Source organism: Papio anubis, chromosome 10, assembly GCF_008728515.1.
Source record: "Papio anubis isolate 15944 chromosome 10, Panubis1.0, whole genome shotgun sequence".
Taxonomy (NCBI): domain Eukaryota; kingdom Metazoa; phylum Chordata; class Mammalia; order Primates; family Cercopithecidae; genus Papio; species Papio anubis.
This window is the reverse complement of record NC_044985.1, coordinates 124,123,252-124,129,324: the sequence shown is the minus strand read 5'-3', so window position 1 is coordinate 124,129,324 and position 6,073 is coordinate 124,123,252. Positions and strand designations below refer to the sequence as shown.

The 6,073-nt window shown below is 56.0% G+C and overlaps 1 long non-coding RNA gene across 1 annotated transcript; it reads left to right on the top strand.

Annotated features, from left to right (window-relative positions):
• The first annotated feature begins 321 nt into the window (after nt 1-321).
• On the top strand, nt 322-3,674 carry LOC110740959. The gene is made up of 3 exons (XR_002516373.2): nt 322-1,515; nt 1,635-1,774; nt 3,656-3,674. It is a non-coding gene; the product is annotated as an uncharacterized LOC110740959 (long non-coding RNA).
• Nucleotides 3,675-6,073: the final 2,399 nt, after the last annotated feature.

Here is a 6,073-nt window from a genome sequence, read left to right as displayed (position 1 = left end):
TATATGCTGTGGCTCGACTAGAAATAACATTTACATGTCTTACAATGAAGAAACAAAATACTGATCTAGTCAAGCAATGATTAAATTGAGAGAATGGGAGGAGAGCAACGTGCATGTATGCGTGAGTGTGTGTGTGTGTGTGTGTGAAAGAGAGAGAGAGAGCGAGAGAGAGAGAGCATACCTGTGTATGTGAGGGGCATGTGCAGAAGAGCTGCGTCCTTCATCTTCCATAGAGGACATCTAGAGAGAATGCCTAGAACCAGTCATCAAGAAGTAGCAAGTATACATGTTAAATAAGGAGTTAAATGGCAAAAGGGCCCTGCTAACATAATGGAATTTAGGGGAAGGGAAGTAGGAACTGTCGTTTTTACAAGACTTGTAGAACTGTTTTCTTCTTTAAACTACGTACATGTCTACTTTGCTGAAGATGGAAACAGACCGGCTGTTGTGTCCTCTGCCTGCTCCTCGGATGAGGCAGGATGGGGGCGAGGAGTTCAGGGAGGAGGCCACTGGAGAGATCAGGCAAGAGATGATGGCGATGACCTGGGGTGTCGGCAGGAATGGAGACGATGGGACAGAGCGGAGCACCTGTGGAGGCCAGATTCCACGGAAATTGGAGTCCAGGCTGAATGTCGGGGACACATGAGAAGGAGGCCCAATAAAAAAAAGGATTTGCTTAAACAAACTCTGGAATATCCAGAATGAGGGTGCTACGGTATGAATGTGTCCCCCATAATTCCTATGTTGAGATTTCAACCCCCAGTGTGATGGTATTGGGAGGTGGAACCTTTTGGGAAGGTCAGAGTGAGTCATGATTGGGTCATGATTGACCCAGATTGGGTCATGGATGTGGAGCCCTCGTGGGGGGTTGAGTGACCTACAACAGAGGTGAAGACAGACCCCTTACCCCTTCTGCCATGTGAGATGCGAGAAGACAGCGTCTATGAACCAGGAAACGGGTCCTCATCAGATGCTGAATTCTGACACTCCCTCTGTCCCAGGCAGGATCCAAGAGCGTCGCACACGTTCTCGTTTAAAACTGAGCTCTGCCTAGTTCTGCCAAGTGGGGCTTAGCTGCACCCTCACGGAAAGTTCAATTTGTTGTTGAATGAATGAAGGAATGAATGAACCTTCTCCCTTTGATTGAGGAAAAAACAATCTCAAAGAAGGTAAGACACTCACCTGAAGTTTTGTGCTTTAGTGAGTGGTGCAGAAGGACCTTTGAGCCAGGCCCGTGTGGTTCCAAACCACCCCTGGGCTGCCTCACCAGGATTCTGAGCTCAAGAGGTTGGTTTTATGCACAGACTCACCAGAAGCTGAAATCCACCTTCCCTGGAGGTTGGGGTGTGCATTTCAACACTGTTTTGCTTTTCTGGTATGCAGAAATAGTCAGGTGAAAGTCTGCACCTAATTTTGTGTGTTCTGTCTAGGCAGGACTGTATCCATGTCTTCTGCCACGGGGTCAAGGGAGTTTCCGCTGTCTACGGAAGTGAACTTGCAGCTTGGAGCAGGCAGGTTTGCATCACCTTACTCAAAGGTAGACCAGGAAGGAAAAGCTGGCAGAAACATCCCAACCGGGTTGGGGATCTCTAGGGGAAGCTGTGCCTTTTCCTAACACTCAGGTTTTATTTTAGCGGAGGAAAGAAACAGTGATCTTCACTGCCTGGTTTTGTTGTGTGACTCACTGGACTCAGAAGTCAACATCCACCTAAAGGAAGAGAATATGGAGCATCAACCTGTTTCAAGCTGTTCTTTCCAAAAGAACAGGGTAGAGGTGAGTGCTGAGAGGGATCAGGAAAACCATGTTATGCTGGAGGGTGGAGGACAGCCCCTGATATTTTGCCCCCCTCCTGGTGTCCTCCTCAAGTGAAAAGACACAGAACCTGCGCAAGTCACCACCTGGCAGTGTGGGGCTTACAGATCCTGACCAGCCTGAGCTTCAGGAAAAGCCTCCTGACAGGTACCCCTGAGTAGCCCACTGGGTAGAGAACTGCGAGGGTGGCGGAGGGTGTCTCAGAAGAGCTTCCAGCTCTGGTGAGGGATCCCTCCAGTCACACCACATGTCCCTATCCCATGCCTGTGCTGTACATCACTAATCCAACGAGGCATACGCCCCAGCACATGGCAGCCTCTACTGTAGGATGAGCTCTGCTGCCATTCTGGATCTAGAACAGCGCAAAGCTGTGAGCCCTGCTGTGGGGCCTCAACCTGCACTTGTATGGTACAAGCCTTCCAGGGCCTGAGTCACCTGAGTGGCAAATCCCGCAGCTCCTGGAAGGGGCCTTGGGTCAGCACAGCCCCTCAAAGGTGGGATCTGAGACCCCGTGAGCAATGGGGACTGAGATCGAGGCCACCGCCCTGTGCCAGTGTGAGGAAAGGCTGTGTATAACACCTGTTTGCAGAGCAGAGGTGGGTGGTGGGTGGAGTTGGCAGAAGTGGGCAGAACCAAAGTGATAAGTGGGGCAGAGGCAGAGTGGGTAGAGCTGGTGGTGGGTGGAGATGGTGGAGGTGGGTGGAGCTGAAGGGGTGGGCTGAGCTGGTGGAAGTGAGCTGAGCTGAGGGGTGGGTGGAGCTGGTGGAGGTGAGCAGGTCTGAGGGTGTGGGTGGAGCTGGTGAAGGTGGGTGGAATTGAAAGGGTGGGTGGAGCTGGTGGGGTTGGGAGGAGCTGAAAAGGTAGGTGGAGGTGGGTGGGGCTGAGGGTGGAGCTGAAGGAGTGAATGGAGCTGATGGAGGTGGGTGGGGCTGAAGGGGTGGGCAGAGCTGGTGGAAGTGGGAGCAGCTAAAGGGGTGGGCTGAGCTGGTGGAGGTGGGTGGAGCTGGTGCAGGTGGACGGTGGGCGGAGCTTGAGTAGAGTTGCTTTCTGACTAGTCTCCTAAGGGTTCAGTCCCACCTGGAGTCCTGCCCTTGGTGCTCCTCAGAGATGGAGGTTGCCTTTGCTCAGAGCCCCTGGTGACCCAAATACCATGGCACAACATTCCACCCTCCAACCCATTTTCTTTCCTGATCTCCTTCAAATCCCAACCTTAAAGCTAAGCCCTAGCCCTGACCCTGACCTCTGCTTGCCTGAGTTTCTGTTGACAGAGACGGCCTCAAAACCCCAGGCCTCTAACCTCCATCTTCCCCTTAGGAACATGAACTCCACAGCCAGGAGGCACCAGCTCACCCAGGGGCCCAGCACCTTCACCCCCTGTCCCTACACCCCACCCCACCCCACCCACCCCTCACCCTGCATCCACTCCCACCCCCTGTCCCCCCACCCCACCCACCCCTCATCTTGCATCCACCTCCACTCCCTGTCCCTCCACCCCACCCCACCCACCCCTCACCCTCTACTCTCAATCTCCCACCTCTTGTCCCTTCCACTCCCACCTTAATTCTCCCCACCCCTGCATCCACCCCACCCCCCCATCCCTCCACCCCACCACCCCTCACCCCGCAATCCACCTCCACCCCCGTCCTCCACCACCCCCACCCACCCTCCCCCAGCATCCACCCCCCACCCCCCTATCCCTCCACCCCACCCACCCTCACCCTGCATCCACCTCCATCCCCAGCCTCCCACCTCCCCCAACCTCCCGGCCCCTGCTTCCCAGTTCCTCCACCGTTCCTCCCCTCAGGGCCCCTTTGTTCCCAGCACCTCTCTGCCTCCCCACAGGGCAGTGTCTGACTGTGGAGAGGTTGCTCGTCTCTGTGAAGTGGGGGTGCTCAGGGACCATGCAGCTCTCTGAGGCCAGCGGTTGCAGCAGAGCCCAGCAGGTGAGTGTGGGTGTCTGATGAGGCTGTCCTGCCTAGCAAATCTGTTGGCGCATTCCAGAGGTAAGTGCCATCTGCTTTCCATGCACCCTTCTTCTTGGGTTGTGTTTCTAGGGCACTGGTCTGGTATAGACTGACCCCCCCACAGGTGTGGGGATCTGGCTGGCCGGGCTGCAAGAGGAAGACAGGAAACTGATGCTGCCTGGCTGAGCTGTGCCCAACTGATCCCAGCCAGGACCCCAAGGGGACCTGATGTAGAGATGCCCACTGCAGCCCCCAGCCCTCTCAGGTCAGGAGGCAGACAGGAGCTGACAGCTCTGAGGCTCTCCTGGTCAGTTCCTGCAGACCTCCAGTGTGTGCCTGGGGCCAGTATGAGGCCTCCCCTGGACTGCCCCTGCCCCAGCAAAGGTCTCCAGACCAGAACCAAGACCTCTCCTCAAGGGCCAGGGAGGCCCCAGCCAGGCTCCATTCCCTGACCCTGTTCCCATCGAAGCCGGCAGGGATGGCTCAAGGCCGTGACATGCTGCTTTGCTGATAGCCATGAGTGGCATCACTGTCACCTGTTTTTTCAGGCAGGAGAACTGGGGGTCCTGACGGTGATGCACCCACATCACACTCTGAAACCTGCACTTGACCCCAGGGCTCTGTCTGGACACTCAGGGGTTATGCAATGGTGGGGGACTGGGGTGGTCCTGGAAGGGAAGGAGCAGCTGCTTAGCAGGGTCTGGGGCAGGATTCTGGGCCCTGGTCCTTAGGAGGAGGGAAGGGGACTATGCCGAGGGACAGGCTGGTACAGTGACCAGGGGCAGGGGCAGGGCCTGCGGGATGGGGGCCCAAAGGGAGACCTGGCCTGCCTGATTGCCAGACCTTGTCGGGGGAGGATTGGTCTTTTCTCCGAGAGTCATGGGTCCTGACCCGCAAGAGGGCAGCACATTGAGTTTGAGAGAATCTCTGCGGGGCACCAGGGTACCAGACACTGACGCTCCCACCAGGCCACCTGCTGCACAGCTGTGCATGAGCTGGGAGCCTGGCCCACACCCAGGGCCCAAAGCTGCTGCAAACCAGACCAGACAGAGGCCATGGTTTCCTGGTCCATAGCTGTGAAACACGTGGTCAGGTTAACTGCCTGAGTTCACAGACCAGCAGCAACCTGGCTTCCCCAGCTCGGTGCTTGGAGACCCTGCCAGAGGCGGCCAGCAAGCTGGGAGCCATCTTGTTAGGCAGTGAAGGTGCCCGAGGCAGCTGATGGACTGTGAGACCAGTTCTGGGATGCATGGCCTCCAAGGATCCTGCAGTTCCCTCTCTCACATCCGGGGGCACCCTGGAGTTCCTCCCCAAGGATGTGCTTGAAGCTCCAGGCCTGTCCCGGCTCAGATCCACCATGGGCTGGGTGGGAGCCCACCACGGGCTCTGCATCTGTATCTAGTCAGGAGGCCACAGCCTGGGGTCAGCCAGCCTCTCTCTGCCTAGTGCGAAAAGGAAAAACGCTTTTATTCAAGGAATGGAGTCTTTTGAAATTGTCAGTCCCAGAAAGACGTTAAGATGAGACAGCAGTCACATCCCCTCCCGCTTTGAGCTGCGTGTCCACCTCTTGAAGCTGCTTGTGACCACCACAGTAGCTGTAAAGTAACCTAATAATGCCACACAGGACGCTGTAACTCATGTCCTGTAGCTGAACAGTGGATGGCCAATCACTCACCAATATTATTTCTGTAAGCCAACGGGAATTCCCAACAAACAACTTTGTATCAGGCACTCTCTGTCCCCATTTTTTGTCTTTAAAAACCTGCCTGTAATAAAGGCCGAATAGGGCTCCGATCCAGGCTGCTTCAGTCCGAGTCTTCCTGGCAGCTGCCCTCATCTTGGCTCAAGTCAATCTCTCAGCTACGTTTTATGCCTCAGCCTCTTCCTTTTAGGTGGACACCAGCATCCCTGCAGATGGGAGCCCACTGCGGCTGTGCCCCGAGGCAAGGGCAGGCAGTGCCTTCAGGCTGGGTGAGAGGGGCCATCTCCAGGCAGGCTCCTGCTCTCAGGCCGAGCTGGTCGGCGTGGCTGGAATGCTGATGAGGAGAGCAGGAGCTGGACGGACTGAATGCTAATGAGAGACAGCACCTCCGTGCAGGGCAGGCCTGTACCAGGCCACTCTAAGGGATGATACCCTGGTCAGTACCCCAGAGGTCGTATCTGGGTTCTTATCTGTTGAAGGACTGGGAAGTGGCTGTTCGTTTAAGGATGTGGTCGTGTGGCCTGGCCTGGGAGCCTGTGCTTGCCCACTCTCTCACACACTGGTGGAAGCCCACGTGAGGGGCACATTCCTGTC